We start from the raw sequence: 9635 nt of genomic DNA, 5'->3' as shown, positions 1-9635 counted from the left end.
CAAAGACAGGGCTTGCTCATTACAATAAAGATAAAATAGAAATATGTACCACTGAAGCTCGGCACTCTAATAGCTTGCTGCTCCCGTAGTTTGAAACAGGCTGATATCCAGTTGATTTGTCTCAGTCTGGCTGGCATCGATTCCATTTAGTTGATGGCCAAACTCAATGCCTACCTATTGTGCATATGACTCCTTATGTAAAGAACACGGTATATTTAAATGCAGTTGAGGAACAAGCTTTAAATTGAAACAAGATTTATTTAAGTCCCCACTGTCATATACAAATCTGTTAAATCAACACACATATATAAGCATAGTATATTATAGACTTGAATAGTGTTCTCTAAATCTCTTTTTGAAAAGTAAATTAATATGCTGTGATAACATCTTTATGACCCAATATTGTTCTTCCAGGTTGCTCAGACAGTGAAAACGATATGTGTCATAGCTTGCAATGTGTTGGGGATATCCCAGGAAAAAGAACAAAAACATGCCCTATACCCTTTGACTCATTTCTCTGCTAGTTTTCATCTCCTCTCTCTCACTTGGGAAGGACTCAGCATGAGAAAAGAGGTCATAAAACCACACCTATTAAGTGGCATGACTGCTATGCACTTTGAGCTCCTTGCCACTGCTGTGTTTAGAAATAGATGGCTACAGACTGGTTCCCTTTAAATACTCAAAAAATCTCTGATTAGAATATTAGTAAAGTGCTTTTAAAATATGAAGTAGTGAAATTTAGCTTTGGCAAATATCTTTCTTTCACACCCTACCAATAATACAACAATAAGTCTTGTTTGCCTTATTTTGTGAGATAGTGAAGCCAATAAGACAGCATTCCACCATTTTGATTGATTTTGTTCAGGTTTTTGTTCTGTTTGCTTCGTTTTGCTTTGTTCATTTTGAGACAGGATCTTATGTGGTCCAGGCTGGTCTTGAACTGGCAATGTGGTCTCCAACTTCTGATGCCCATGCCTCATTTTTTGAGGGGTCCAATTTTAGGCATATACAGGTTTTATGTAGTGGTGAGGTTCTTAGCCAGGGCTTCATTCGTGCTATGCAAGCCTCTCCCAATGGAGCTATCTCCAGTCTTCTGTCGATTACCTCTGTTGTTTTCCTTCTTCCAGCCTCACTGCTCCGATTGGTGTCTGTAGAGTGCAATGATGCTGCTTTCAACATAAATCAGATCATGTTCTTTTGTTTGTTTTTGAAAAGAATAAAGATGTAAGGGTTAATTGTGACTGTACATTTGACTAGAGCTAGAATTGCTCAGGCTAAAACCTCAGGGCATATCTGTGAAGGATTATTTAGATTTTTTTAGACTCTGGGCATACCTGTGAAGTGCAGTGGGTAGCCACTCCAGCTTTGGTCTGGAAGTTCCAACCCCCATTGAGGTTTTGGTAACTATCACACCCACAAGGCAGGGTCAAGGGAGGGCCTGAAGACCCGAGATTAGGACATGCCATGCTCTCTTGTTGTGGAACCCGGACGCGACGGAGGAGACTTCTCCAGAGAACATCGCTGGACTACTGCTGCGTCTTTCCCAGAACCCTCAACCTACCTATTCCTTCATTTGTAAGTTACGCCATTAAATAAATCTTTTAACTACGTGGAGTGGCCTTAATAATTTCACCAATAGTGAAGGATGCTCTAGATGAGATTAAGTGCTAGACATTCTTGTGAGAGATTATACAGATTAGGTTAATTGAAGTAGGAAGACCCACCTTAATTGTGGGTGGGACCATTCCACAGGTTGAGATCCTGGACCTGAAGAAAATGAAAGGGAAGCTGAACACAACATCCATTACTCTCCTCTGACTGACTGCAATGCCATGTGGCCAGCAGGCTCCCTTTCCTGTGATCAGCTTCCCAAACATCATGGACTTCCCCTAGCACTATAAGGCAAAAGAAATCTTTGCTTTCTTAAGTTGCTTTGGTCATTTTTTTTAACAGCTATGAGGAGAGTAGCTAACCCAGAAAGATGGGCCTTGTTGTGATAAACCTGATCACAAGATACTTAGGCCTTTGTAACTAGTCTGAGGGAAGAATGTGGAAGAATTCAGAACAATGAATGGCTAGAAAAGCTCTTGAATACTGTAAATAGAACCTCCCATTCTCATGGGAGCCTGGAGGACAAGATTGCTGAGAGAAAAATAGACAGTGGATCCCTAGCTCATCAGGTTTCACAGAGGAACAAAGAATATCAAAATCTGCTAGGGCCATTCATATGATCTAGCAAAGCATCGAACTATATAATCTGCATGGCCTAGGTACTTGAATAAGGTTGACTTTAAAGGTAACGGCAGAGGAGTTTGTTTGGTGGAAGAAACGTCAAAACCGGAGAGCATTTGGGCGGTGGTGCACTACTACGTACTGCACTGAGGTCTACGGTGAAAAAGAGTCCAACATTCCACAGAAAACACGCAAAGGTACAGTTTGCCATGGAAGGGAGTATAAGCAAATTGAAAGTTGTGGCCAGCCTGAGAGTCACCATTCTCTCTCTGTCCCTTCAGCATTTTCTACTGACCCAGGCTTCAGCAAACTGTCTGCTGGGCAAAGTGTGCCTGCTGGTGGAATTGTGGTATCACTCTTATCTGGGTGTTATTTGGGGCCCCACTATACAGGATGACTTTCAATTCTGACACTGTGGACCTGGGGTAAAGCCTGTGGCCAAGGAGGCCATAGATCCCAGAGCTACTATTGGTTTTGTTAAATGAATGAACTGCCACCTAAATAGTTACATCTAAATATTTATGTTTGTATCTGCGGATTAGTGCTGCTGTCAGCGTTGACCAGAGAAACTTCTTTGTTTTTGAAGCAACTTCAGAGATTCATAACTGGTCATAATTCTGTGAATAAGGGAATAACTGAGTGCTAGGCCACTAATGGCACACCTGGATCACTCCACCCAAGGCTCAGGAACATTGCAAAAGAGGGAGCAGAAAGAATGTGAGAGCTGGAGAAAGAGAGGCTTGTGATAGTTTATCTTGGTGGTTCACTTGATTGGGTTTGGGATCAACTAATAGGACATGTGCCTCTAGGTCCATCTGGGTAGCACTTGCCTTTGGCAGCCCAGGTCAGAAGATGTATAAAGGAATGAATAGCAAGGCTGCATTTGACTGACTGTCTTTACTGCCTGCTGGTGCTAGCATCTACTCTGTTGTGAGTATTACTGCTACCATCATTTACTGATTTCAGAATCCAGATTTTTCTGACCTTCCAATATGAACTGAAAAACCTCAGCTTCCCAAATCCTCTAGGCTTCAATGCCAAACTGGAAGTCCGAAGGCATCCAGCCTCACATACTGAATAGCTACTAGGTTCCTAGTATCTCCAGCTGCCGAGAGCCACTGTTGGGTTGACCTATTCCATGTAATATAAGCCCATATAATAAATCCCTTTTGTAATATATTAATTCTACTATTTCTGCTCCTCTAGAGAACCCTGACTAACACAAACATAATGATATGTACATATGTAAAACATACATACACCCATTGTACTCCTACTGACTGAAGTTCCATATTTAGTCATTAAAAGTCTAAAATTTTACAAGCCAAGTTATCCTCTTGATTATTTCCCTTCATGATGGGTCACTTAAGTGGAAAATAATTGTTTGGATGTGATTTCAGTATGATGAAATCCATCAGTTTTCTTGTTCCATGAATCACATTTCTTTTTCTTTACTCTTTCTTTCTTTTTATTTTTAACATTCTAATTCTATTTCTTATTGCACACTCCGGAATCACATTAACTGACAGATCACATTGTTTTTCTCAATCATATCAAATTTTCATTCAATGAAACCTTTAGCATTATTTTATTTCATTTTTATTTGTTTTATACATCATATAGAGACATGCACACCCATTCATTTATTGATTGATTAGTTTACAAACACTTGGGAGTCAGTTTAGATATTTGTGTATTCACTCATGCTAAGTGTGATTTTCATTTAACTTTTACTTTTAAGTGTACTTTGCAGTCGTAATCTTTAAGGAGACATCCAGTTCCACAGCTATAAGGTACACCATGCTTATGAAATATTCAGGCTCCATCAGCCCTAGCAGGTACAAAGAATGAGTTGAGTGTAGCCCTCTAACTTTTTCGTTTCTCCTCAAGGGTAATCTGAAATTCACTGGTCTCTAACAGAAAGCACAAACTGAAGGCCTGTGACGTCCTTTTCTATTGCTGTGATAAAACACCATGACCGAGGCAACTTACAGAAGAAATAGTTTAATTGGACTTGGGATTCCAGAGGGACAAGAGTCTATGATGGCAGAGCAGGAAACTGAGAGGTCACATTTTCAAACAGCAAGTGTTAAGCCAAGAGAACAATCTGGAAATGGTGGGAGTCTTTAAACTCTCAAAGCCTACCTCCAGAGGCATTCTTCCTCCACCAAGGCCAAAGGTCCCTAAACAGTACAAGCAACTGGGGGAAAAGTGCTCAAATACATGGGATGGCATTCTCATTCAAAGCACCAGACCTTCTCTCTGTCAGCTGTTTCCTCCCCAAATCTTTCTTCTATTTCTATTCTTCTTGAATTTGTTATTTTTATAAGAATTATAAGCCTTTTCTCTTTGGCTCTGGATTTTATTCTCTTTGGAGTCAAAGGAAAAGTCTTGTCAGACCCAGTAATTTCCAATTGAAACACACACACACACACACTCAAATCTGTCTTTTTTCTACTTTACTGACTACCTCACATTATATTCTGTTTTATATTTTATAATGCTATAGTACACAATGGTTTGTTCATAAGCAAAACTAATAATTATATATCAACTTATATAGCATTTAAAATTGCTTTTAGAAATAAAAGCCTTGGATATAAAGAGTCATGATTTTTTTTACATTTCTCTCTCTCTCTCTCTCTCTCTCTCTCTCTTCTCTCTCTCTGTCTGTCTGTGTGTGTGTGTGTGTGTGTGTGTGTGTGTGTGTGTACGCGTATAAACATGTGCATGTCTGTCATGGATAGCATGTGGAAGTCAGAGGACAACTTTGGGATGCATGTCTCTCCTTCCACCAAGCAGATCCTGGGGAATGAACTCAGGTTCTCAAACTTGGTAATAAACATGTTTACCTAATAAGATACCTTGTAGGCCTCAGTCATTTTTAAGATGGCTCTCTCTTTTGTTAAGTGCAACACCCAGTCGTAGAGGCATGCAATGCTTAGTTTCAGGAATGGTTGGATAAGAAAGAGGGAGAGAGAGAGAGGAGGGAGGGAGGGAGGGAGGGAGGGAGGAGGGAGGGAGGAGAAGGGAGGGAGGGAGGGAGGAAGCTGTGTGCTTTTTTTTTCCTTCTCTCACCTTTTCTTAGTACCTCAGCACCCACTGGGCTGGCTTCCTCTCTACTTCTCCAAATACAGAACAAGATGCTAGTGCTTATTCTAACTGTCCAAAGGACAACACATAAATAACATCATCTAAAACACATCTATCATTTTCATACATTTCAAGTAAAATTATGTGTGCTGTATTTTTCTACCTCTTAGTATTTTAAAATTGAGATTTTTTTCATCCCATAAGCTCTCTATTTATGCTTTCAACAGTTCCAGAAATTTACCTCTCTTCTCTCTTTGTCACATCCTTGCTTTAAAAAAATTATACACCATAAAAAATGAGTCAGGCTATTGAGACGCTTAGTCAATGAAAAGCTAAATGAGTGTCCTAAATGTGTGTGGCTGCACATCATTGGTTTTATAGTCTAAAAGAATTCATGTGTTACTTGGTATATGTAACAACATGATCCTTCCTGAGAAATACACTAAACTTTGCCCTGAATTTCCCGATGTTAATAGGAGTTGCACATGGGTAAATCAAAACAGAATTTGTGCCCCCTGGCACAACAGCATATGTATATATTTGCTCCTCAGTTCAGGAAGGGCTCTAGAACACAGAATTACAACCACATGAAATAGAAATGCACTTAAACGTGGGGGCAATGGGCTAGTTCTTCAATAAAATAAACGTGTAATTGCTAGGTCACTTTATATTTTCAATGGGTAGAAATTAAGGGATACTCTTCATGTTAGAGCATACTAAATTACTAAGTATGAATAATTGACTAAATGAAAGACACTGAATTGTATACACAGATAACATGTTTTTAAACATGTTTTTAAAATATTTTTCTCCAAACTACATATAAATGATTTCTCTCTTCACTGTTTTATAATGTCCTGTAACAAATCTATGGAAGACCTGCCTACGAACTGTGTTATACTAGTAATATATCCAGAGGGACCTGAAAATAAAGTAGACATGGATTCTGTTTAAAGGGTATTAGTTTAAAGGCCAATGAAGTCATTGGGAGGTGCATTCAGAATTTAATTACAAAGTGTGACATGTAATCATACAACTTAGGGTCACTAACAAAATTAGGTAATTAATAGAATTTATGAATAAAATTTGGTTTATATATCTGTCCAAAATTGGGAATATAATCAGTTTATTATATATTTAAATATATCCCAATATCTAAAATATCATCTCTTAGGTTTGTTATATATAAGATAATGTTTCAAAAGCTCAAAGATGCTTAATGTAAAAATTTCAAGCAACTTTGGAAAGCAGAATTGTCATTTTCACATCATAAAAGTAAAATACCTGGGTATTATTTTTATATTCAAATTTTAAGTTAATCATTTGTAAATTAAGACCCATTCATTCAATTTGTTGGAAATTTATTGGTAATATGTTGTGGATTTCTTTCTATCTGAGGTTACCTTTTAAAAGGGTCCTCCCAACAGTACCAGACTCAAATTAGTGGATTTATAGATGTAGAGAGTTTCAAAAATATCTCTGAGTTTATTTGAAATGAGAAACTGATATATAAGGAGTATTGTCATGGTTTGGATTTGGAAGTGTCTCTCCATAGTGCTCCTGTATGGAAGGCTTGCCCTACAGTTGGTGATGACCAGCCACTGAGAGGCGATTGTATCAAGAAGGTTCTCACACCATCAATTAATTAATTCACTTATGGATTCCTAATTTGATAGCATGATTGAGAGGTAATGGGAAATTGCACATAGGACCTAATTAGAGGAGGCAAGTCACTGGGGACGTGTCCCTGGAGTTTACATCATGTCCTGGGCCCTTCTTTATCTCAGCACTCTGCTTCCTAGCCCCATGAGACAAGTGGTTGATCTCCACCATTATAGCCTACCCTCATGTTCTGCTCTACTGTAGGCCAGAACCATGTGGTCAAGTAGCTGTGCACTATGACCTTTGTAACTAGGAGTTCATATCAGTTCTTCCTCCATTTAGAGCAGTTTTCAGTTGTCAAAGTGATACAAAAGTGACTAAAACAGAGACATTTCAGATTTTCTACCAAAAATGCAAAAGTTCTCTATTGCTACTGTCTAAAGTTTCCATGAGCTTTGTGGCTTAATGAATCCAATTCTGATTATTTTATAAGTACAATAAGTTCTGGTATAAATCATTACTAACCATTGAGAAGCAGTTACCAAACTTGGGGCCCACAACCTGAACCAGCAATCAAGTCTGGCCACCCTTCCTCAACCAGACAATTAAAAGAGACAAGGTAAAAATGGAAAACATAAAAAGGGAGGTTTGTTGGCAAGAGGGAGGGACCAAAAGACCCAGTGAGCCCAAGTTGGTCTCTGGGGCCCTGAAGTTTAAATAGAGGGCCAAAGATATGCAAGTCTAGGCAGCATCCATCAAGGTGTGGTCCTATCACCACAGATTCATCATTATCTGAGCTTCAGTTTCTATAAGGGAGTCTGACAAGTTGCTAGAACTGTGCAAAATCTCTCTCCCTAGAGACAAGTCCTCCCTCTGCCTGGAGTGTTCTCCTCCCTGCATGTGATTCCCACCATGTGACCCATTTCTTTGTGGTGCATTGTTTCTGATGTCTGATAGATTCAGAGACACAAGTGTCCTTTAAATATCTTAATTTCTACCAGGCCAGTTACAAAGCCACCTGCATTCTTTGGCCCTTTGTATCTTTATCTTTATGGAAGCATCTTGCAATGTCTCTCTGACTCTGACACTTCTGTACTTCTACATTTAAGGACTGCAGATTTCATTAGGAAGACTGAGATGGTCAGGATATTTTGTTTTAATTGAAAGTAGATTTTTTTTCCCAGCCAATATATTCTGATTATGGTTTCCCCCTCCACCAACTAACTGTTCCCAGATCCTCCCTCACTGCCTACTCAACCAAATCTACACCCCTACTTTCTCTCAGTAGAATAAAAACAGGCATCTAAAATTAATAATTAAATAACATAAAATAATATAAAATAAAAGCAAACAGACCAGAGTAGGATGAAGCAAACTAACTGCCAGGAGAAAAGAGCCAAAGAAAAACCACAAGAAACACATAGATGTGGAGATACACACACACACACACACACATCCTATAAAAACATAACACCAGAAAACAGAATGTATTTGCAAAAGACCTTTAAGGTAAAGAAAGAGAGAGAGGGAGAGGAGGACGGAAGGAAGGAAAGAAGAAAGGAAGGAATGAAGATAATGTCCAGACAAAGCAGTGTGTGAAACAAGAAACCCTTTGACATGGCACTGAGTTTTCCTTTTGTATTATTTCAAAAGAATGCTTAACAACAAAGAAGATCTCTTCTAATGATCTAAACCATTGCCCTAAAAACAAGCTGTACAACTAAACACATAACATGGTTAACTTTAGTCAAGTCTCAATATCCGGCTTTTTCCGTGTCTTGTGTGTGATCCATTACGTAGAAATGCAGACTAAGCCTAGGGTTGTGTTACCAAGGGATGTTGGGAACTCTCTCGTTGGGGGTGATAAATAGTGTTCCATCTGTGTAAAACTGCTTAGGTGAGACATGCCTGAAGTCAGGAGCAGCATCAGATGATCTCTGGGGGGTCTCTGCCAGCTTTCTGAATCTTTGAGAGAGATTTCTAATCAGCATGTTAATGAGTGCTTTAAATCTGTATTCAGGTTTCCTTGAAGATAATTATGAGAAATATGAAGTGGAGAAGAGCATCTCCGGGTGAGTGTCTAATAGAAGAAGAGGAAGAAAGGAAAGTGCAAGGGATTCTGTCTGAAAAGAAAAAAAATTAGTAAGAGTGATTTAAAAAAAAGTAACACGAAATATAGGAGAGAAGGCAATTGCCTGGAAGGTGAATGGCCCAGCGGTCCCGGTAACAGCTGGGAGTTCCAGAGCTTCTGTTTCTATTGCCTGTTCTTGTGATGTTTCACTGTGTGACTCAGGGCAAGTCACTTGACCCTAGTTTCCTCATCTGAAAACAGACGAGTCCCCCTGGTTGTGCTTGATCACCTAACTAATATGAAACTACAGGAATTGAACGAAGGGTAGAATTTCATTTTGGGCTTCATCACTGCTGTGGCGATGACAGATGGGAATCATATGAAATCCGTTAGCCCCTGTGCTTCATTAACCAACAGGAAAAAAAAAAATGCCGGAGTGACATGGATGTTAAACTAAACTTTGAAAACTCTTTAGGGAATCTAAATTTTGCATATTGTATGGATAATATATAGAAATAACTTCTCGTGATTTCTGTATTGTGGAAAGTCATTTTTGATATGTCCTTTGTGTTTAACCATCTAATTACTCCGGGGTTGGCCCTGAAAGAGGAATAATTAGGAAAATACATATCTTCTG

The sequence above is a fragment of the Peromyscus leucopus genome, chromosome 12, assembly GCF_004664715.2.
Source record: "Peromyscus leucopus breed LL Stock chromosome 12, UCI_PerLeu_2.1, whole genome shotgun sequence".
Lineage (NCBI taxonomy): Eukaryota > Metazoa > Chordata > Mammalia > Rodentia > Cricetidae > Peromyscus > Peromyscus leucopus.
The sequence above is the reverse complement of the archived record's forward strand: the minus strand, read 5'-3'. Positions refer to the sequence as shown.